This window comes from Myotis nattereri (genome assembly GCF_964212035.1).
Source record: "Myotis nattereri genome assembly, chromosome: 18".
Classification (NCBI taxonomy): Eukaryota; Metazoa; Chordata; class Mammalia; order Chiroptera; family Vespertilionidae; genus Myotis; species Myotis nattereri.
In genome coordinates, this window is record NC_138093.1 from 1,788,829 (window position 1) to 1,812,268 (window position 23,440).

General features: G+C 43.1%; 1 long non-coding RNA gene across 1 annotated transcript; it reads right to left on the reverse strand.

The window, feature by feature from the left end:
• Nucleotides 1-5,317: 5,317 nt before the first annotated feature.
• On the reverse strand, nt 5,318-9,462 carry LOC308533840. The gene is made up of 6 exons (XR_013997128.1): nt 8,009-9,462; nt 7,530-7,912; nt 6,704-6,798; nt 6,402-6,539; nt 5,961-6,111; nt 5,318-5,868 (listed from the first exon to the last, which is right to left on the reverse strand). It is a non-coding gene; the product is annotated as an uncharacterized lncRNA (long non-coding RNA).
• Nucleotides 9,463-23,440: the final 13,978 nt, after the last annotated feature.

Below are 23,440 nucleotides of genomic sequence, written 5' to 3' on the forward strand. Positions count from 1 at the left end.
TGTTTCTACATTAAACAAGACCTTAGACATGTACTGTAAATAAGAAAGGTTAAAACGGAATCATTAGGGGGCCTGGAATGCATTCATTCCGTTTACATTATGTATTTCTAATGGGAAAAAATGATTCGGTTTTTGAACCCATTGCTTCTGGAACAGCCTTCCGGAACGAATTAAGTGCGAGAAATGAGGTTCCACTGTATATCCCCCGTCACCTCAAACCCTTCCCAGAAGCTATAAACACCTTCGTGCGCGTCTAAGTTGTGAAAGTATCGGTGCTTTGTGTAGACTGTGGATTGGATTGAGATGGTCTTCAAGAGGGAAACTAGTAAATATTTAATGGGTTTGTGACCATTAGGCCTATTATCTTTTAACTTGTTTCCATTATAGATAAAAGGAATATTGATTTAAAAAAGAAAAAATAGGTTCTCAGTGGTGTTTTCTGCTGAAGACGCCATGTGTTCTAAAGGCTCTGAGCTCATCAGCATTTGAGAGCTAATAGCAGCCTTGCCAGTCGCTCGGCCCCGCCCCCTAACGTGACTAAGGAGGCCCAGGTGGCGCCCAGGTGGAGTGCCCTTGGCCCTGCCCTCTGTCCGGCTCACCAGCTCTTCCCGTCGCTCCTCTAAGGCACACGCGTCCTTCATGTTTTCCCTTCGCGCCTGGAACACAGAGTCCTGAAGTGTAAAGCAGGCAAATAGCATATTTTATTCCAGTTAGAACAATTCTGGCAGAATGTAGGTGGACTATGGAGAGGCGGACTATGTTTTAAGTTCGTTGAGCATTTCCCCCGGCCTTATTGAGGGATAATTGGCGAGTGGAAATTGGATCTGTGTACGGCGTACAATGTGATGGTTTGATATACAGTTGTCCCTTCGTGTCTGGGGGATAGGTTCCAGGACCCACTCCCCATGGGTACCAGCATCAAGGATGCTCAAGTGCCCTTAATAAAATGGCATTGTATAGGCATCCAACCTGTATTTGTATAGACTCACAGTGGTTCTCAACCTTCTGGCCCTTTAAATATACAGTTCCTCATGTTGTGACCCAACCATAAAATTATTTTCGTTGCTACTTCATAACTGTCATGTTTCTACTGTTATGAATCGTCATGTCAATATCTGATATGCAGGGTGGTCTTAGGCGACCCCTGTGAAAGGGTCGTTCGACTGCCAAAGGGGTCGCGACCCACAGGTTGAGAACCGCTGGTATAGAGGCTACAGTGGTGCGCCCGCACATTCCTTTATTTGCGAGGATTCAACGTGGGGCGAGTGCATGGCAAATGTGAGTTTTGTCTTTTGGAACTTTCTGGGATTTTTTTTTCAAATATTTTTTATCTGTGCTTGATTAAATCTGTGGATGCAAAACCCTCGGATATGGAGGACAGATTGTACTTACAGGGTACATTGTGAAATGATCTCCACAATCAAGATAATTAGCACGTCCATCACCTCACATAATCACTGTTATGGGTTTTGGTGGTGGTGGTGGTGGTGGTTTCTGTTTGTGTTTTTGTAGTGAGAACATTGAAGATCTGCCCTCTCCGCAAATTTCATGTACTCAGTACAGTATTATTACCCATACTCACCATTCAACTAGTACTTACTCAACTTATATCGTAAGGTTTGCACCCCTGACCAACGTCCCCCCATTTTCCTCACCACCCAGGGTCTGATGACCACCATGCTACTCTCTGTTTCTAGGAGTTTGCTGTTCTTAGATTCCACGTTTCAGTTGTGCTTTTATTTGCTCAAATTCCGAGATGGTTACTTATCTGCTAGCTGGGAAATCTAAACACCAGCTTCACCATCCTCTGTGGTATCCAAAAGAATAGTTAATAACATAGAAGAATGACCAGGGTCATTATAAAGAATACAGAGCAGAAAATCAGAGTGGTTCCAACTGCCTTCCCCAAGTTATGGATCGTCCTTGCAGGGCACTTGTTCTGAACAAGGGGTTTTTATCTCTAATCCTCTAGGGCCATGACCCAACGTTATCTTCTGAATACACCTCCCTCTGTTGGGTCTCTATTGCTTGAGTCGTGATCTGTTTGACATAAGCACACCCTTTAGGCAATTTCCGCCCATTCTCATTACTGTTCATGTCCATTTTCTATGTAAGATCAACGAGCTATTTTTCCATTCAGAGATTCATTCTATAAATCCTGGTTAAGCACTTGGCGTATTCCTGGCCTCCTAATAAGCTCGGGGATGCTTTGGTGAGCAAGAAAGAGACGGTTTCTTTCCTTTCAGAGCATTTAGTCGTCAGGGAAGACATGCCTTTAGATGACCTAAATCATGTTGATCCGGGAACTGTGGAGGATCGTGAAGGCACGTGGCCGGGACCCTTGATATAACTTCCAAACAGGTTACTTTTCAACTGGACACCGAACGCCCAGTAGGAAGTTTACAGGCAAAAATGGGCCAGTGCCATGTTTGCTGTCGTATTTGGTAATTCTTCCTTAGGTTTTCACAGGATTGTTCACAGAAGGGCATTTTAAAATCCAGAAGATTTCCTTCTGGAAACCTTGATTTAACGCTCTTTCTCCAGATTTCTGTACTTCCTGGGAGTGAGTCTTAATCTCTGAATTTAATTTCCTCTATGGATGTGGTTTCTCAAAGAATCCGACTCCCTCTCAGGACCACGCAGGGTCTGTGCTTACATGTGGAGCTGACTGCTGTGCACACTAGTCCTGCTAAAACACAGCCCCTGGGAGGGTATGTGTGTGTGGCGGGGGCAAGGCGGGGGGGGGGGGGCAAGAACTCACATTTGCACGTCTAGTGAGTTTCCTTCACACACCGCAGTTTGAGACCTATTGGATGCTGTCGTTCAGTGTATATTCAGTTTTCTTCCCGTTGCCTCACAAACGGGTATACGAGTCTTTCCAAGGAGAAACTGTCCCACGCAGCCCACATGCCAAAAACTCACCTTGCTTTCTCCCCATTAGATTACCTAAGGCACTGTGTTGGTAGGTAAGCATTTCTTGGGACTAAGGTGACACATGCCTAGGGCAATCCCAGTTATTAGGGCACTGTTTGCTCAGTAGAGGGAGGCATTAGGAAGGTCACTTTTCAAAATCCCTGCTTAGCCTACCTGAAGTTGCATATTTTTATCGAGGGAAACAAAATCAGTTACTGTAGTGCCTCGCCTCTGGCCAATTCAGAAGATCGGGGCAAAGTTTTATCCAAGTTCCCTAGAGTTCCTGACCCAAGATCCGATGTTCTACCCGCTGAGTCATTTTAGGGGCAACGCAGATTGCATACAAGGATCGTGTTTGGGATGAGAGCAGCCTGCTGCACAAGAGACATCCAATGACCATTCCGTGGCTTAAGGAAGATCCGAGCTTGGGTGGTGTCTGGTAGTGCCCATGGGCCAAGCCAGAGCACCAAACGCTTTTGAAAATAAAGTTTTCAAAATAAAGTTTTCATGGTGCATTCGAATAAAACTTTATTTTCAAAAGCGTGTGGTGCTCCGGCTTTGGCCCATGGGCTGCAGATCAGCCGACCGTTGGCTAAAACAACTATTTGTGCTTATGATTTTGTGGGAGGTTAAGTTGGTTATCCCGTTAGCAAACAGTTCAGCAGAGGCTGAGTCATCTGGAATGCCTCTCTCGAGTGCCTGGTGTTTGGAAGACTGGTTGGTCCGGGGGACTGGCCGGTATGGCTCATCTCCACCCCACGTGGTCTCCAGGGGACCAGCTCAAACTTCCTCCCGTGCCAGTCTCAGGGCAGCAAAGGCAGCCAGCCTCGTGTGCAAGTGCCTGTTAAACCTCTGCCTTTGTCATGTTGGCTGGTGTCCTGTTGGCCAAAGCAAGCCCCCTGGCCAAGCCCGAGTGAAGGGGGAGGACAGCAAGGCCCCGCTGCCGAGGTGTGTGCGTGGGGCCGGGAGGAGTGATTCTAGTCATCGTAAACTAGCCCCCACCACGTCTTTGAAGTAATAAAGGACATTCCAATTCCAATTCAACAGCTTCTTTTCTTCCTGCAAAGTCATGGACAAGCTGCCTAACAGTGACACGGTCCTTTACTGTGGCAGCAGCAGTGGCACGTGTGTATAGACCGCACGTCACTAGTAAAGTAGCATAAAGGATTCTATTCCCAGGGCAGAGACATGAAACCAGGATCTTAAGAATAAACAACCCGCGTTGAAGACGACTGAGAGGAGAGAGTTGTTCGCCAGACAACTGAGCCGAGGTATCTCTAGACTGTGCAGTCTTTCCCTGAATCCCCATTTCCTGCAGTGCCTACCCTTGAAGTTTCAGGGAATACAGACTCCAGCCATCTTGATAGACAGCGTGGCCTCTGGCAGCCAGTTTTCTGTCCAAGCTTTCCATGGGATGTGTCGCTAGTGTCCGTCCTTGCGTTGACTTATCCAGAAGTGTTGACGATCTGAAGCCCTGGATTTAACCTAATTTAAGGGGTGGTGGGTTAAGACCCCTTGAGCGTCTGTATATGAGTCACTGGAGGAAATGGGTTTTGTAAGCTAATCATGTAAAAGAAATTCACCAGATAAGTATTAGTAATCATTTATCTTCTTTACAAAAAAAAATGGTAACATGCAGGAGACACCATTTCATCTGTAATGCCAGTCACATTGTTTTGGCAAACCCTCCTCTCCTGGGAATGTTGATGGACTAGTTGAGATGCTTCCTAGCACATTAGGAAAGCAAACTGGTTCCATGTTCTGTGGAATAAACTGGATTAAACTCCTAGAGTGCAGCCATCATTGAGGATTACTGGGCGCTGGCTACAGGTGAAATCCATCATCCATTGAAAAGGTCTTCAGAATCCTACGAGGACCTGTCCCCTCTCTCTCTCTCTCTCTCTCTCTCTCTCTCTCTCTCTCTCTCTCTCTCTCTCCCAGATGAAAAAACAACAACTAAAGCTCAGAAAGGTTAGGGAGCTTGCCCAAGGTCTAGGGGTGGGCTGGTAAGCTGACTGACAAAGGGGAACTTAAACCCGAAGTTAGAGTGTTTACCAGTGTGTGTGTGTGTGTGTGTGTGTAAATAATCACAACTTGGCTGATGTCACACACCCAGTGTGATGTCAGGGAAGGGGGTGTTGGGAAGAGATGCACTTTATCAGCTACCGTGAGCCAGTGGGTGGTGTCTGAGGCTCACCACTGCCAAGATCACATACATAACAGGAAGTCAGAGAGCCAGGAGTTGAGCTTCCGACTCTCTACGCAGTCCATCTGCTAAGTTAATAATGCCTTTTGCCATCATAAACTAGTCACCTGACAGATCAGCATAATCACCATCAGTGATATCTTTAATCCCAGAAACCATAGATGCTTCTTTTTTTAAAATATATTTTTATTTATTTCCAAGAGGAAGGGAGAGGGAGCTAGAGATAGAAACATCAATGATGAGAGAGAATCATTGATGGGACGCCCCCCACTGGGAATCGAGCCCGCAACCCAGGCATATGGAACCCAGGACCCTTAGGTCCACAGGCTGATGCTCTATCCATTGAGCAAAACTGGTTAGGGCCATAGATGCTTCTTTATTTTGCTTTGAAAACTAATGCAAAAGATACTCTCTTGGAATTCTGCAACCACCTCCTGTTAGAGGCCAAGAACACCTTTATTCTTCCCTTTACTAGAGTCTTCCCTCTCCGTGTTTACCTGGATCTTCTGCAATTTTTTGCTCATGCCACTTCCTATCTGTATTCCATTGCCGCCTGTCACCTTCAATCTGTATAGTGGCCCCCAACACATTTATTGCTGTTGCCTATTGTTTGCTGCTTTTTTTCCCCTTTTCATCCAGTTTTTTTTCCTTACCTTATAGCATCCCTTTTCACACTTCTGCTCTTTAGTTCTTCCACACGCTGGCATTCCTTGTTTGAGCAAGTAGATAGATGGGTAGAAGTCTAATTACTAAAACAAGATGGGTGCACATTTTAAGAATTATATAACTACTCCGCACCAGGGGATTCTCATCTGCAAACGGGGATAATGATGGTACTTACCTTGTATTGTATGCGTGGCTGATCAATTACACAAGACAGAGGAATTATGGGAGAAATAAATACCGAGGGTCTGAGATGGGAGTAAGGGTGATGCCTGGAGAACACGTGAAATCCAACATTATTTTATGCTGATGAGACTATCACTTGATGTCTGATTGGGAAAATAGAACTTTTTGTAAGTGACAGCATTTTCCACAACATGAGAGAAAATTGTACTTGGGTACTTTCTGCACCTAACAGATTTCATACTAAGTATTTTCACCCTTTGCTAAAATAAATAAGACGCTTAAAATACCGTTACCATAGGTGGGAAGAATGACAAATGAGAAAAATCTGTTTTCCTAAAGAATCTTATGTCCTGAGCTTTAAAAAAATAAAGCCATTTTGCACATTGGTATGAATTTATTTCTGATCAGTAAGAGGTAAATTTTGGAAGCGTACCTGTGAGGAGGGCCCGGTGCATGTCAGTACAAGCCAGAGCAAAGGAGTTTTCAAACTCATTAGAATTCCCATAATTTTATTAAACGGCTGAATTGAAGGGAGTGGATGCCCAGCAACATTTTTCACGCATATGTACTTCTATAGAAAAGTAACAAAACAAAAACACTTTAAGTTAATTCTTCTCTTTTACAAAATGAGCCCCATTGTATATTTTCTTTCCGTATAAAGATAGACTGTAGACTGCAAAGGAGTTAACTTAAAATGACAGTTATCACCATTGATAAGTAAAACAAAAATCTTACCTCCTGTTTGATGGGTTATTCCTGTGGCTCCATGGCAACACTCGGCGCCGTCTTGATTTTTTGTTGAAATTATTATTTTTATTATGCAGCACATCCTAGAGTTTTGAAGAGTTGCACAGAATGGGAACTTGAGGGGGGGTGCTAATGCATTTTCAAGTGTATCAAAGCAAATGAAAACGAATAGATAGTAAACACAGCTGCTCTAGCCTGTTTGGCTCAGTGGCTAGGGCATCAGCCTGTAGACCCAAGGGACTGGGGTTTGATTCCGGTCAAGGGCACATACCTCGGTTGCAGGCTCCTCCCTGGCCTGGGCCCTGGTCGGGGCATGTGCAGGAGGCAACCAATCCATGTGTTTCTCTCACGAAACACATCGATGTTTCTCTCTCTCTTTCACGCTGTCTGAAAAGCAATGGAAAAATATCCTCTGGTGAGGATTAACAAAAAAAGAAAAAGAAAGCAGAGCTAATTGAGAAGACTGAGGTTCCAATGGAATACAGCCGCCAGTGAGAACAGCAACGAACTCTGAGTCAGGAATAGAGCCATGAGTGAATGCGATTTTACATGGTTAATTATAAGTAACCGCAAACATAATTTGTAAATCGAGTACCAGACAGGGAGATGGAACGCTGCTGTCACGTATAGAAAGCCATGTTTCTAGTGACCAAGAGGAGATGCTCTGGGGCTGTAATAACGTCAGCGACTAGAAGGAAATTCTGGGGAGAAAAATCATTGATTTTCACCCATAGTCTCCTAACAACTGGAACGTACTGACGATGGCATGAATACAGCTTCTGTGTAAAGAAAATAAATCTATGCAACATAGTACCTTGCTCTTTCCGAGGTCAAAGGGTTCCCTTCGCTCTTCCAATGGCGGTCCTTGTGCAGTTTCACCCGGAGCCGACAGAGGGAGCAGCCAGGCCATGACACTCAGACCCGAGTTCCTGGGCAGGGAAAGAACTCGCCTTCTTCCTCTCCAGGGACTTGCATGTCCTTTCTCTTCAGACGCTGGTGCTACCATAAGGTGTGAGCTTCACGTATGCAACACGGTCACTGAGAGCATTCACTTTATTGAGAGCAAATATGGGCGAGGGGTTCGTCCTTTCGCATAAAACTTCGGACGGTCCTAAATCTCATACCGTTCATCATTCTGGGCTAGATTATAGTCGACCAGTAAAACGACTTTTAAACGTTTACGATCATTTACTTGCTCTGTGAAAACAAGGATCATGGATGAAGCGTAAACCCAAACATACCCTGGTTTCAACAGATTGTAGAGCAGAAGTGGTGAGAAGGCGAAGTACGTACGTAATAAAGAAATGTACAGAGGAGTGGGGATTCGTCACCGAGTGCGAACTAAAGCTCTAATAACGACGGGGCTGCGAACACAACATCCAGGGAAAAGGCAAGGCACGCGCTCTGGCATTTCTTCCTCCGCGTTCTCATCATCTTTCTGGGCCTCATTTTATGTTTAGGTTATGAAATCCATCCTAATGAATAAACACACGGAGTGCTCCCCACGTGAACTAGCAACGTAAACATCGATTTTACAGGCCCTTCCTATCATCACTCTTTTGTCAAGATGTTGTATTTAATAGTTTTGGCTTTTTCAAAAAATAGTAGACTACTATCACTCCTCAAAGCCTTATGTATGTAAGCAGCCGTTTCATTATTGAACCTTGCTTTATATTTTTATAGGAACTCTCATTTCTAGAGAACCATGGAGAAGGTTTACATTGACCGTTTTGGGGGAATATGTGGTTTGTCACAAGCAATGTAAATAAGTACATTAATTGCCTTATTATACTTGTGTCAGACAGATGGGTCCCCAGGCACAGAGCCTAACCCCCACATTTTGCCAGGCCTGACCTGTCGTCTCTGTCGGAGCATCGCTGTGCTGGTCACCGTGGTTGCCCTAATCTCCAGCTTTAGAAAGCAGGCTATTGGGACCCTCCTGAGAACTGGGGCTACCCGTCACCCAATACAACAACAGAAACCACTGCACAGATCCATCCAACAGCCCTTCCCTCCTGTGACTCAAAGGCACATCTCTTAGTTCTGTGTCCTCTGGGCTCAGTAAGAGTCCCTGGGGCTCACTGTGATCTAAGCCCCCGTGTCGTCAGCCTCTGACATGGCCACGGAATGCAGCTCCCAATGTAAGCGCGCACAGAACCTTGGGCGATGGTAGAAAACCCTTTCTTCACTGAGGAGACCTAATTCCAGAGACTGTTATCTTAACATTTAGAATGTACTGGGGAATCATCACGGAATGTTTACACTGAAAGATACATCTTTCCTGCAAAGCAAGGCTGCTGTTTTAGTCTAGCTGACGGTTAAACAGTCTTGAACACTTGATTTATAAAACAGCCCACAAGCGCCAGGGCAATAAACGTGTTTTGAGGATCACTGTGCCGTTCATCTCACACCGCCACCTTGGATTTCTGGCTGGTTCCGGAAGCCACTCGCACATGCTGCGGGTCTGCTTTAGTACAAACAGCAAGCACAGGTGTGGTCCATCAGACCGTGGAGCTCTGAAACGGGTAGTCAGACTGAGGGCAGGGGAGGTATGCAGGCTTTGCTAGGTGAGGCAATTTGGTATCACTTCAAGGGATTCCCTCCTTAAGCAGAATCAGACTAGACTTAACTGGAAAATGTAATCAACCATTTTCAAAGAAGTAGAAGAGTAGATAGTAGGTCGTAGGAGAGAGGTGTTTGGTAGCAAGCAGTCCCACCAGACCCACCTAATTCGACTTCCCATCTCATCACAGACCGAGAGCCCAACTGGCATTGAGGGTGCTAATGTCTTTCAACTATGGCATCAATTGTTTCTGACACAAGCTTATTTGGTATAATGGGGAAAGCCTTCAGCTCTATCTCAGATAAGCTAAGTTTCTTGAATAATTCAGAGACCCATTTATGCCAGCTAGAGTATATTTACACACTGCAAGAAATAATGGGATCTATATCTTAGGACATTCAAAGAGAAGGCAGTTTCAAGCCTGGGGCTAAGGGATATGGGACTCGGAAGGTAATTCTAGAGTTATGCAGTTTTTTATGTCGCAGCCCAAGCAGCGGTTGGACCTTTAATGATCCATCTTCCACTTTTGTCCCTGCCCAGCCAACGTTTACAGCTCACCCAGAGTTGCAGCTCGCTCAGAATGGAAGCATGAACAGAACCTCGGGAGGTCTTTGAAAACCCTTTCTTCACTTTGTAGATCTAATTCCAGGGACCAAAACCAAACACACACACACACAAAGACCCTGATGGGCCCAGCTCATCACTTCAAGTCTGGCCATAGATGGGCCAGCCTACCCTTAGGTTTCAGCGCCATCAGGTGTAAATGGTGGCAGGAGAACACCTGAGGGTAGACACGGCCACTTAGGCGGCAGATGTCTGCATGAGCAGGAGGATCTCAGAAGGGATACGTCATGCTTGACGCAGCCCATCCTCAGCGTGGGGTCCAGGGACTGGAGCTGGTCCTTTTGATGCTTGTTACCCTTCAAACCGGCAAGCCCATGGAGGAGAACCATTTCAGAAACTCTTGAGCCGTTTGTGCAAGTCCTTCCATGGCGGCCCCATCTAATAATTAACATTTGGATTTGTTTCTTGCATATATTTTTGTTCATTTTTCTGGCAGTTCATTTATCTTATATTATTTAAAGATAATGGCTGGTGACAGATGGGGAGTGGGCAGGAAACTGGTCTTTCGCTACAGATATTTTGAGAGGTCCTGGTTTGGAAGACTCCAAGATTCTAATTGTGGGATTCCCCCCCTCCCCCCACCTCAGCTAATGAAGGAATAATTACTAAGTCTTCAAGTCAAATTATAATCCTCTGAATACCAGTTTCCTCCTAAACAAATGGACTATAATGCTGTCACTCACCTTCCCAAGCTATAGTCAGGCAGGAGATAATATGGGAGAATGAAGTTTAAAAAGATGTAACAAGCTCATCAGAATTGTTATTATATTTTCCTGTTAAAGTACATATAGATATATAGATAGATATAGATACACACAATAACACATACATGTCATGTGGGAGAATAAGGAGTTTACACTCAGCATTTCCCTCGTAAGCATGTCGTGGCTCTCCGGTGTAACATGTACGGTATGGCAGTGGAGATTTGTGCAGTTTTTTTGCTCAATTATGTTTTATTTGCTAGCTTTTGCAAAAGACAAGTAGATGGCGACTGACAAAGATTTACTCAGGATGCACTGTGTTCTCAGTAATTCATGGGCAGTAACCACGAGGAAAATCAGAAGTATTTATGCAGCGTGACGTTCTGAGAACGGCGAGGAAGACGTACATACATGGGGAGCTGATGAAGCAGTATGGAAGACTGCAGGTGTTGGAGGGAAGGAGAGGATTTCATGCTGGTGAGCGGAGAGATGCAGAGAACGGGTTGGATTGTACAGCATCTTGAACAGATGAGAGATGGAAAGGTGGGAAGGGAAAACGAGGTTACCGAGGTAGGGCAAACTCAGGCGGCCGTGGGGAGCCAGACGTGTATATATGTTAGATGAGCGTGTGGGTGTCCCAGTAGATAGACAAATAGATAGATGTCAGAAAATCAATGAAATTAGGAAATAATAAACTAAATTTAAAACCCTGAATATGAAGTTACAGTAGGCAGTCTTAACTTTTTGGTAGTTTTCCCCACCTAAAGCATGATATGTAATTATTAAAACTGGGACTCCTGAAATAGAATTGCTTCTACATATATATCGTTTACTGTCACATATCTTAAAATGCAAATGTTAACAAATGCAAAATGATTTAACAAATAATTCTGTCCAAGTAAAACGTCCTATTTTATATTAAATGATAATTTTTTAAAAGTCTCCTAAACAATTCAAAGGATAAACACGCAATTATGAAAATATTGGCATGCTTTCCTGTGGCCATCTGGTACCTCAGTCTCATGTAAAGAATAAGAAACTCAGGCAAAAGAATTGCTCCCTCTAAGCGGCACCTTGAGCACCTAAGCAACTTTATTTCTTATAATAAGGTCATCATAATCGAATCACCAACCACTGCAGAGCCTTCTGTAAACATGCACTTCTGTACGTGCCTCACTTAGACAAGCCCACCTGATGGGAATGCCGTTATTTTAAGACATAAGCACAGCGATATTCTTAGTCGTGCAATTTAGTCATTTCCTTGCAGGTTTTTGGTATTTCAGCATTCAACTATGACAGCAATTTGAAGTCTCAAGGTACTAGTAACTTTGTATAGTATTGTCTTATTTTTTTATTCTGACATTCTTTACATCATACAATTTAAATTAATGATTTCATTGTTCACTTTACACCAAAAAAAAAAAAAGAAAGAGAGAGAGAGATAGAGAGAGAGAAAGGCAAACCGAAAAATGGTCTATAGCTCTAAAGAGGTCCCTGCCTTGCCCAGGTGAGCAGTGCTGTGAGTGTGGATTGCCGGAACCCCCTGGCTCGGGCATCGTGTACATAGACCGCGTGGGAAGCGAGGGCAGCCATCCGGGAGGCATCTCCAAGCGCGCAGCTTAGACTTAAAGGTGGCAAAGACACCCTGGAAATGTTTAAACCGAGGAGAGAGAGAAACGACAGCTCTCATCCAATTTTAAAACTGCAGTCCTTGAAAAAAACTAATTAAAAAGATCTTAAAATTATCATACAAGAAGTAAAATTATTTAAAAATGAAGAAACTGGAGGAAAATGTGTAGAATTCGTTTTCATCTCCTCGGCAGTGTTTCCCCACCGTGCAGACGTGGAAAAAGCCTATTGAGCAGTTAGAAAAATCCCTATTGGGTCAAATATGTTTGTCTAGCCTTTTTAAAATTTTATCTTATTGATTGGAGTAACATTGGTTAATAACATTATATAAGTTATGAGTGTCCAATTATATTTTTTTATTCTGTATCTTTGAAGATACATTCCCCATCTTTTCTTCCCTCCTGTCTCTAAGTTCCTTGAGAAATAGGGCTTTGTGTTAATTATCTTTGTGTCCCCCTAGACTAAGGGTGAGGGATGTCCGGCCTGCGGGCCCTGTGAGGCCTGGGAAATCATTTGGTCTGGCCCTGCTAAGGTGTTACGGTGAGGTAATGAAATATTTGGCCAAATAGAGCAGGCTAATTTTTAAGCTGACCATTTTGTATGGCCCCACAAATGATGTTAGAAATATCCTAATGGCCATTGGCAAGAACCCCCCCCCGCCCTAGACCAGTGGTCAGCAAACTGCGGCACCTTGGTGTGGCTCTTCCACAAAATACCACGTGCGGGTGCACACCTACAGTGCGATTGAAACTTTGTGGCCACACTCAAGGGGCCAAAGAGCCGCATGTGGCTCGCGATCCGTAGTTGCCGACCACTGCCCTATCAGCACTTGTTTCTAGGATCTCAATGTACATGTTCTCATTGTGAATCACAAATGAACAGCGTAGCTTCCTCCCTCCCCCTGTCCCATCTCTTCCTCCTGAAATTCTGACACCCCAGGTTCGCGATGGAATCCTCTTCAGATCCAAGCTGATAAGCAGACCAGAGTGTCCTTCTGCCCGGATGCACACTAGAATCTCCGAGAAGATTGTGAGGAACACGAATGTTCCAGCTCCGGGGATTCTGAGTTAATTGCCCCGGGTGGGATTCAGTACGCGGTATTTTTAAACGTTTCCCAGGCAATTTGAAGTATGACCAATGTTAAAAAAAACTTTTGAGCGACAGAGTGTGGGCTGGGGAAATCTGAATTTTGAATTTAGTTTAAGATTCATTTTCATGTAGTATATTTACCCCAACAATCAAATTTACCCAAAATGCATCCTCTCACTGTCTCTAGCATCAGACGTCGATCGTTCATAGACCTCCAGCTAATAGAAAATATACATAGAGAAAAGAACTCTTTGTAACAGAAAATTAGACTTACATCTACATGACATTATCTGAGATTAGCCTCCTCAAAAAGAATATGTTGCAAGACCGGAAAGAAAGCATCATAATTTATGCCCCAGCCTTTTATTCTCTTGACACAGTTGTCTGTTCATTTGACAAGCATTCATATTCGATTATGTGTTGGTAGTTTATAATAGCAATTTTAATTCACACAGAAGGGATTCCATATCAGGCTAAGTAAAATTCTAGAGTTTATAGACCTTATGTGATCACTAACAGTATTGATTATCCTTGGAGTTGCTGGGACCTGGGGAAGACCTTCAAGCTCATTACAGGTTTGATATGTATATTTAATATATATTTTTTGTTGATGTTTCCCATTTCCCGCCCTGTACTCTCTCCCTCCCATCCCCTACCTGCCCCTCCCCCCAGGTCTTCACCACCCTATTGCCCGTGCCCATGGGCTCTGCTTATAAGTATATAAGTTCTTTGGCTTATCTTTTCTCATCCCTCCAACCCCACATCGACGTATGTCAATCTCCCAGCCTCCCTGCTTCGGGTCTTACTTTGTTGGTCAATTCATTTTGTTCATTAGATCCCACAGATAAGGGAAATCATGTTTTGAATCCTTTGCTGAGCTTTAAAGAGAAAAGGGGGATAAATGACATAATCACTTCTGAGTCTGTAATAGTCCCATTATTCTTGTTCTCTTTTTAAATGCAGATCTGACATGTATTTGGGAATACTTCTTAGCAGGGACTCTAGTCACGAACTCATGGCATCGCCGTGTGATTTGGGAAAGGCGCCATTTTTCAAGACACGTTGTGTCCATCTGTAGGCAATTTGTCACAATAAACTAATTTTATTGGAATGGGGCCCTATACTGCCATCCGCCAAAAAATATTATAACAAACACTAGGTGTGTAGAGTCTGCAACGCGAATGGCTCCCTAGGTTCTGCAGGGAGCAACCTGCGGGTCGGGGTACAGCTCAGTTCTTCCTTGTTGCCCTCGACAGAGGATGTTACATGTGACAAGAAAAACACGTGCTTCGGAAGCACCAAATCAGAAGCAGAAAGTTGTAGAGGTGAGCAGTACACCACACAGTTAGTACAGTGCATTTCAGGTGGACAAAAGGCTCTGAGATGAAAACATTGGGCTGTAAACGTGACCTTCTGGTCTGGATTCCCCAAATTCTTTAACGGTTTAAATAAAATTTATTGTTTGCTTAATCCAAAATCTCAATTCATTCTCTCAATATGATTACAAACCAACAATAAATGGTCAGTGTCCATGGGACAAAGTAGCTATAGAAGAACATCTCTGACGAAATTTTTTCCATCTCAGTTTATAATCTCAGATACATTCCCAGATAAAATCTAACCTGTTATTTAACAAAACCAGCTGCGAGCCTGTCAGATATAGAATTAATGGGTTGACATTGACCTAAATAAGTCCCACATTTTCAAATCGCTCTTTCCAGAAGGGACCACATCCTTAAGCCACCTACAATACACAGATATCTGTCTTTTTAGTAAAGATTAAGGGTGCACGTTATAATAAAAGCTGCGTCATTTAAATCCCTGGTGTTTATAACTTAGCTTCTTGTCTTTTGTTCTCCTGAGGTGAGAATGAATAGAACAAATATCAAGGACGTAGACTGTGCAAGCACTATGTAGGAGGTACAGTTTTTAAATACGTGCAGAGTCCTTTTTTATTTTTTAATAGATTTTTATTAAAATATATTTCAGAGAGGAAGGGAGAGGGAGAGAGAGATAGAAACATCAGTGATGAGAGAGAATCATTGATCGGCTGCCTCCTGCACCCCAACTGGGGATTGAGCCTGCAACCCGGCATGTGCCCTTGACCGGAATCGAACCCGGGACCCTTCAGTCCGCAGGCCGATGCTCTATCCACTGAGCCAAACCAGCCAGGGCAGAGTCCTTTTTATTAATGCGTTTAAACTATTTTGAGCCAAGTTACACTGTTAACTTCCTGTTGAACAGGTGGATGAAGCATCAAGTAGTTAATGACAGTATCTTTCACAATGTGGATATGGCGGAGGATGAGCTCAGGTTCCCATTAGAAGGCAGGCTGCCGAAGCAAAGATTTGACAAGTTGTTAGTAACATGTAACCAACACTATTTCAAATGTGAAGACAAGGGCTTTTAAAGATCTAGACCAATCATTAGTTGTTAAATGCCTGGAATGCCCAGGTTTCATGAATCGAGACAACCAGTCAATCAGTAAAACTGAGCCCTGCCTTTTATCACCACGGGGTTTACCTGTTTCGTTTTCTTAACTATTTCTTCATGTCCTCTTCCTCCTAACATCTCTCAATAATTCTTTTTCCACTCAGCTTCTTACTTTCACCCCAAACTATATTAACACATTAAAATTTCCCACAATTCTTTTTCTTTCTGTCCTTATATTCTTTCCTTCTTTATATTTTTTCCTTTATCATGGATTACCTTAGATCTATTAGAACACTTAACGTGTTCAATTTACTAAGAAGGATTCCTTGTGGTGCCAATATCTATATTGACCTGTTTTCTCCTGTTTTAAGTGGCCCTATTAAGAGGAGATATATTTTTGTTTGTTTCCGTTTTTGAACATTTTAGGTGTCGAATGTTTGTACTTATTCTTAGTAGTTTCTCTTTTAGTGTATTTCTAGCCCTGTAATTTGTACAGTAAAAAATAACCCTCAAATGCTGAGACGCGGGAGGTAAAAGAGACACCTCTGTCTTCCTGTTTCGAAGTCATGGGGCACATCCGGCGTTGCTTATTGGGCACAAAAGTTCGGGGAGTCTGAGAGAAGAATGCACCCATTAACTGTGGGGTAAGGGCATTATTTCCCTAATTGCATAGAAAAGGAGGGAGGGGAAAAATGTAGAAAATAAGACTAAAAGTTGTGTTTCTGTAACAATTAGCAGAAAAGAGAAAACTTCCATTAGCCAGCAATTTATTTTCACACAAAATTATGCACAGAGCATTATTCACACCAAAATGACTCAATTGTTTTTTCAGTAAATTGAGTAACTGTTTTTTTCCCAGTTGAGTGAACAGACCAAATGTTTGATAACTTCAAGGGGACGTTGACAATATATTGACTTCAGTAAAGCCAAGAATTTTTTGATTAAATACTAAACTGGAATCATACTTTGAATTTCTCATTAAATGTGACAGTTCATATTTATTTCCTTGGAAATCCTCTTACAAACAGGGCCAAATATCTCTTAGAAAAACTAATTATCTCTTTGACTTCAACAAGAACTTTTACTCAAAATTTGTTGTTGTTTTAACTCGGGGGAAATTCTGCACTACCAAGCACTGAAAATGTTGAAATAATGTATGATTTTTTAGAAGTATAGCTGCAATATAAACGAGAGTTGTTGATCTACAGCATACCAATCCAGCTCCATAAGAAATCTCCTAAATTATGTAATACACAAGGCACTGTTTCTGTCAGATGGCCACACTTCTCCCAGTCAGTACCTCCATGAGAGGAGCTAATGTCTATTACTTGGAAACCCAGATGCCCTCTGGTGAGTGAACTCGCTTGGAAGACAAGGGCCTTCATTCTTTGTGAGGAGCTAATCACTCAGCAGTGACGTGTTTGACATGTTTACATCTTCAAACCGTCTAACAAAACTGTTGCATAAAACAAAACAATCGTTTGGGGAAACTAGTAAACATAAAATCTGTTTTCAGATCAATAGAGTTTAAAGTGCTATCAACTTGATGCCGTGAAGGTAAACACACACATTTCGAGGACACGTTTAATGTTCATTCAAGTGCCTCTTGCTACCTCCTCAATGTAATTTAAGCTATAAAATTGCCTGTTGACAATCTGCTTTTATAAACCTCTTGTCAAGAAAGATGTGCGTTACTCATAACTTGGTTCTAGTTTTTATTTAAACGGTAAAAAAAAAATAGCGTTGGGATACTATTACCATTTCTACCCAAAACTGAGTTCGATTTAACAACACACTTTACTGACTTGGTAACACACTGTTTCTTCCTGAAGGAAATAAAAAGCTTATGACTAAGGTATGTCCTTCAGTGTTTCTATCAGGTGAAAGTAGGAAATGCTGGGCCCCTGTATGTCTTTGAGCTTTTTCATGACACCCTGTCTCTTAAATGCTGCTTTCTTAGCGGTGTGAAGTGATAGCTCCTCTCACTGTGCCTCTTCCAAGGCTGCGAGGGTCGGTGTGGTCTCACCGTCCCTTTGTAAATAAGCTGCTCATTTCTCCTTCATCGGGACTTGACTCACAGATTTTCTCTTCACCCCTGATGCTCTGCAATGCAGTCCCACTGCAAACTCCACAGGTCAAGACATTTTTACAGCTATTGTTCCAGATCTTTTGTCTTCCCGTCGAACACTAGGATTTCTCACTGGGATTCTTTTTTTTTTTTTAAATATATTTTATTGATTTTTTACAGAGAGGAAGGGAGAGAGATAGAGAGTTAGAAACATCGATGAGAGAGAAACATCGATCAGCTGCCTCCTGCACATCTCCTACTGGGGATATGCCCGCAACCCAGGTACATGCCCTTGACCGGAATCGAACCTGGGACCTTTCAGTCCGCAGGCCGACGCTCTATCCACTGAGCCAAACTGGTTTCGGCATGGGATTCTTATTAGACAGACATTGGAGCGGCTTGGCTCTTCTCCCTGCCTCTTAAATGCTCTTAACTGTTTTCCTCTCTCTCTCTCCTTCTGTGCTGCATTTTGCATGCTTCCGTCTTCCTACTCACCTATTTTCTCTTCTCCTATGTCTAGTCTCTTTATAGACTTTCTAGCATTGTTTTATTTCAATGACCACATTATTTTATTTTATTGAAACCCCATTTTTGGTTTGTACTCATGGGAGCAGGGAACTCAGGATTCTATGTGAAATCTTGACAAAATAATGCCATCATATCAAAATAGTAATTCCAGAGAGGAGAATCCTAGGGTTAGTCTATGAGATGCAAGAGAGGGGAAGCCTCATTATCTTGGTAAGCCTACTATCTAGTAAACAGCCTGGCCAATTGTATATTCTCAATACAGTTTTCAATAATGAGTTAACTAGAAATAACTCAGTGTTAAAGGCAGCCATAGTAGACCTGAGCATTAGCAGGCTGTCTTTACCGATTGTCAGTAGTTCAAGCCAGAGGTGTTCGGGAACCTCTGCAGAACACGAACATGCAGACCCACCGGACTTACCACGGAGCTGATGGCTCGGTAGGTCTGGGAGGGGGCCTGGGGATCGGCATGCTCAGCATGTGTGAAACACTCCTTGAGTGCAGTCCGGTTTAGAAATGGAGCGACAGGTAGGTAAACCAGATTCGGCTCCGTGAGTTAGTCGGCAAAGGGGGCCGTGGAGATGGTGGGAAAGACAAGTTTGGGCAGGAATGAGCAAAAGCTGAATAACAGGAGAAACATTCCAGAAAATCTGATTCTGGCCTCATGAAGTATCATATCAAAGCTAGATCATTAAAAAAACATGTAGACAATACATGTTGGTCACTGGCTCTAGTGAAAAGCAGCGTTTACAGGACACCATTTTTTTTTTCTTCCCACAGGTTTATTATTTGAAATGGGTAGAAAAAGTTAATATTGGGCCTGTTTTCTTGTGGGTTTATTTTAAAACACACACACACACACACACACACACACACACACACACACACAAAAACCCTTTGCATTGAATTTTATAGCATGATTGAATGATAATGTAATATAATTTACTTAATATCTATTTCGTGTTAGATGACAGTTTTATTAAGCAGAACCAATAATCATCGTTACTTAGAGTCATAACGACCCATTATAAATGGTCTCATTTCCCCTAATTTTAATTTTACCTCTTAGAGTGTGCCTGCCTAGAATGGCTGAAGTGGTTACACTTGGTTTCTTTTATAAATATAATTTTTACAGTCACTCTGGCAACATAAATCATCTGGTGGTTAGTATTGCTATTCTATATATTTGATAGAAAACGATTTCAGTGTCTTGGTTTCCTCTTAATTAAACTTTCAGATTAGCAAATCTCAGGAAATTAAATTGCCATCCTTCATGGGTTGGCGGCTTATGACAGAGATGAATCACCTCTGCTCTCAGGGTGGCCACCTCGCTGGCCCGTGTGTCTCCGGGTCGGGGTGAGGGGTCAGACGAGACCCAAAGAGGATGTGTCCCCAGCAGCCTTCTGTGTAACTGGATTCCCAACCCCCGTTTTAAAAACACCAGCCAACTAAGGTGGCGGTATGTTTATCAGGCATTTTAGCTTAAAGTCGATAGACTTGGGCAACCGTTGTGTCTGGGTGGGTCCCAACAGTGGTGACCAGAGGCGGGAGTTCAGATGAGGGAGAGAGGTTCTTTATTTAGGTCACGGGGACTTCCGGGCATGGAGGACGTTAGCAGTCCCCAGTTTTAAGGCTCTTTTTTACTTTTTTGAGGTTATTTATTTACTTATTTATTGTTTACAGTAGGATACATTTTATTTTTTTAAATCTGTGAACTAGTTAGTGGACAGTATTTTAATCTGGGATATTAAATTTTGAAGTTTCACATTGAGCACAAATTTTTAAAAATTTCTCTTCATTGTTGAAAATATTACAGAGGTCTTCTTTTTATCTCCCACTGACCTCCTCCCCACTCGGATCCCCGCCCCAGGCCTTCACCCCACTATTGTCTGTGTCCAGGAGTTATGCAGATAAGTTCTTTGGTTGATCTCTCCCAGCCCCCACCTCCTTCCCTCCGAGAATCCTCAGTCTGTTGCATGCTTCCATGTCTCTGGATCTGTTTTGTGTGTCAGATTATTTTGTTCATTAGATTCCATATATAAGTGAGGTCCTGTGATACTTGTCTTTCTCTGACGAGCTTATTCGCTCTGCATGATACTCTCCAGGTCCCTCCATGCTCCTTTAAGTAACATCAATACCTGTTTAACGATTCCTAGTTTAGAGAGCATTCTCATGAGTGTCCTTTCCGATAGGCCCCAGCATTTCTCTCAGAGAAACATCTGTTTTTCTGAATGTATAGGGAGGGGACTAAGGGTTATAGAAATGAACTCACACCCGCCTCAGACAAGTGGAGGCAAAGCGCACGCTCTTCCCACATCCGTCCTCTCAGTCGGAGCCCATCCCAAAGGCTCTGGGTGCCTGAGAACAGAGGCAAAAGGTCCAGGAAGTTCAAACACCAGAGGGCGAAGGTCATCTCAGATACAAACTCCACCGGCTTTATCGCATTGTCCCGGGACCAGCATGCTACAATCGCTTAGAATTCAAGGACAGGCAACTCCTTTCAGCTTCCGCCCTGGGCTCTGTGGGTGGCTCCTGGCGCTTTGAGTCATCCCAGTTCATCTACACACGATTAAATGTAACTTTCTTCTGTGACATGTGCGCCTGGATGAACTAGAGATGTATTTCCAAGCTTTCAAGGGTACGTGGGAAGAAGTCAGATCCATTCCCGAGTGCAAACATGGATTGTAACCTGTGGTGCCATTATGCACGTTGGCATTTCATTTTCTGTTAATTATTTATCTGTTCAATAAGGAATCGGCAAATGTCAGACGAGGTTAGGCACTGAGGCCGCAAAGGAAAGGATACAGTCTCTGACCTTAGGAAGCTCATGCTCTGGTGGGGAAGAAAAGCGTTGACAATACAACAGGGAAGTTAATACAATAGAATTCATAGGAGATCACAGGCATGCAGAGAGAGAACCTTCCTTGTATATATATTTTTTATTGATTTCAGAGAGGAAGGGAGAGGGTGAGAGAGAAATAGGAACATCATTGATGAGAGAGAATCATTGATTGGCTGCCTCCTGCATGCCCCCTACTGAGGATTGAGCCTACAACCCGGGCATGTGCCCTTTACCAGAATCAAGCCATGACCTCCTGGTTCATAGGTCGACATTCAACTACTGAGCCATGCTGGCTGAGTGAGAGAGAGCCTTTCAATCAAACGTCAGGTCCTTTTCTGAAATTATTATTTCATTGTGATCCATTTACATACATGCATATCAATGATCACCAGTTTGTTTGTATGTCTATATGTGTGTAGTATGTAGCTTGATTCTGAGTTGCCACCTAATTTGTAAACAGAGTAATGACCTCAAGTGTGTCCCATAGGAAGCCCTCCTAGAGAATGGTCAGTTAGGACTGCTGCGCTGGGCTTGGCGCAAGTAGCTTAGTTCACTGGTGTTGGGATGTCTCTATTTATAGGTTCTTGATAAGCCCTGCTGAGAGTGGCATTTCTTAAAGCCTTGGACAAATTTATGAAAGAAATGCTTTTATTTTTAGCCAAACAGATGTGTTTATAACCATCTCTTAAAACATTGCAGTCACTAGGATGCTGTCACTACCCAGGGATTCTGCTAGTCTAGCAAAGTCTTTAAGATAAGGCTGAAATGACTGAAAAAAATAGGGTATAAAACTCTTGGTCACAAATTATATTCATCTGAAAATTCATGTTGTTCCACTTGAGATTTTAGGCCAAGTAGTTCCATCCATTTGGATAGTATATAAATAATACAAATTATAGGAATTCTATCAAGTTCTTGGGTAATATTTATATCATCTTTATTTTAAACTAGTGGCCAAATGCATGGATTCGTGCACATTGAAAGGAAATTAATTAGAAGGTGGCCAGTGGGGCGGGACTGGGTAAGATGGGCCAGACACACCCTGGAGCCAACCTCCCACAGTCCCTCCCCGGCTGGCCGCAACTGGGGTAGAGCTGAAGCTCAAAGGGTGTCTGCAGTCACCACAGCTTGGCAGTAAACCAGATTCAGGGCCGACAGTGCCCCAGCAACAACATAACCCACAGCCGAATCGCACGCCCTACACCCCCCCCCCCCCCCCCCCCCCCGCCAAGGAATTGGGCTCCCTCCTCTCTGGTTCCAGGGTGCGTCACCCGAGAACCGCTGCTGCCAAGTCACTGCAGCTCAGCAGCTCCTGCATTGAGCGTCTGCCCCCTGGTGGTCAGTGCACATCATACCTACCAGCCGGTCAGATGGTCGCTTAGCCTTTTTTTTTTTTCTTTTTAAAATATATTTTATTGATTTTTTACAGAGAGGAAGGGAGAGGGATAGAGAGTTAGAAACATTAATCAGCTGCCTCCTGCACACCCCCTACTGGGGATGTGCCCGCAACCGAGGTACGTGCCCTTGACCGGAATCGAACCCGGGACCTTTCAGTCCGAAGGCCGACGCTCTATCCACTGAGCCAAACCGGTGTGGCAAGAGAATGCTAAGTATTTACCTAGTTAACCTTTAGAGAACAGTGTAAGACAATGCGGCTGAACAAATGGATGATCCTGGACAGGGGTTACTGAATAAGCATATTATTTCTGGACGTCTTAGTGACTGTTTTCTTCTTACCCTCTCAGATTTTTACTCTAGGGTACTTCTTTCCCCCGTGGCATTTTTTTCAAGCTTATAGCTGGTTAATTTCCTTTCTTCCCATTTGAAAAAATATTCTAGGAGGGTGCCAGTGCTCAGATAAATATCTATTGAAAAACTCATGAATTTAAGGACCTGTGAATATATGTATATATTTATTTTGTTAGAATGAAGAAATATCTAGTACAGTATTTATTTTTATATCATGGCTTTCAGTTCATATATAAGTATAAGAATTTCAAGTCAAATCTTACACTAATTCAAAAACTGAATAACTGTCTGGCCTGCATGGCTCAGTGGTTTAGCATTGACCTGTGAACTAGGAGGTCACCGTTCGATTCCAGGTCAGGGCATATGTCTGGGTTATGGGCTCAATTCCCAGTAGGGGGTATGCAGGAGGAAGCCGATCGATGATTCTCTCTCATCATTGTTGTCTCTATCTCTCTCTCCTTCTCCTTCTCTGCAATCAATAAATATATATATTTTTTAAAAA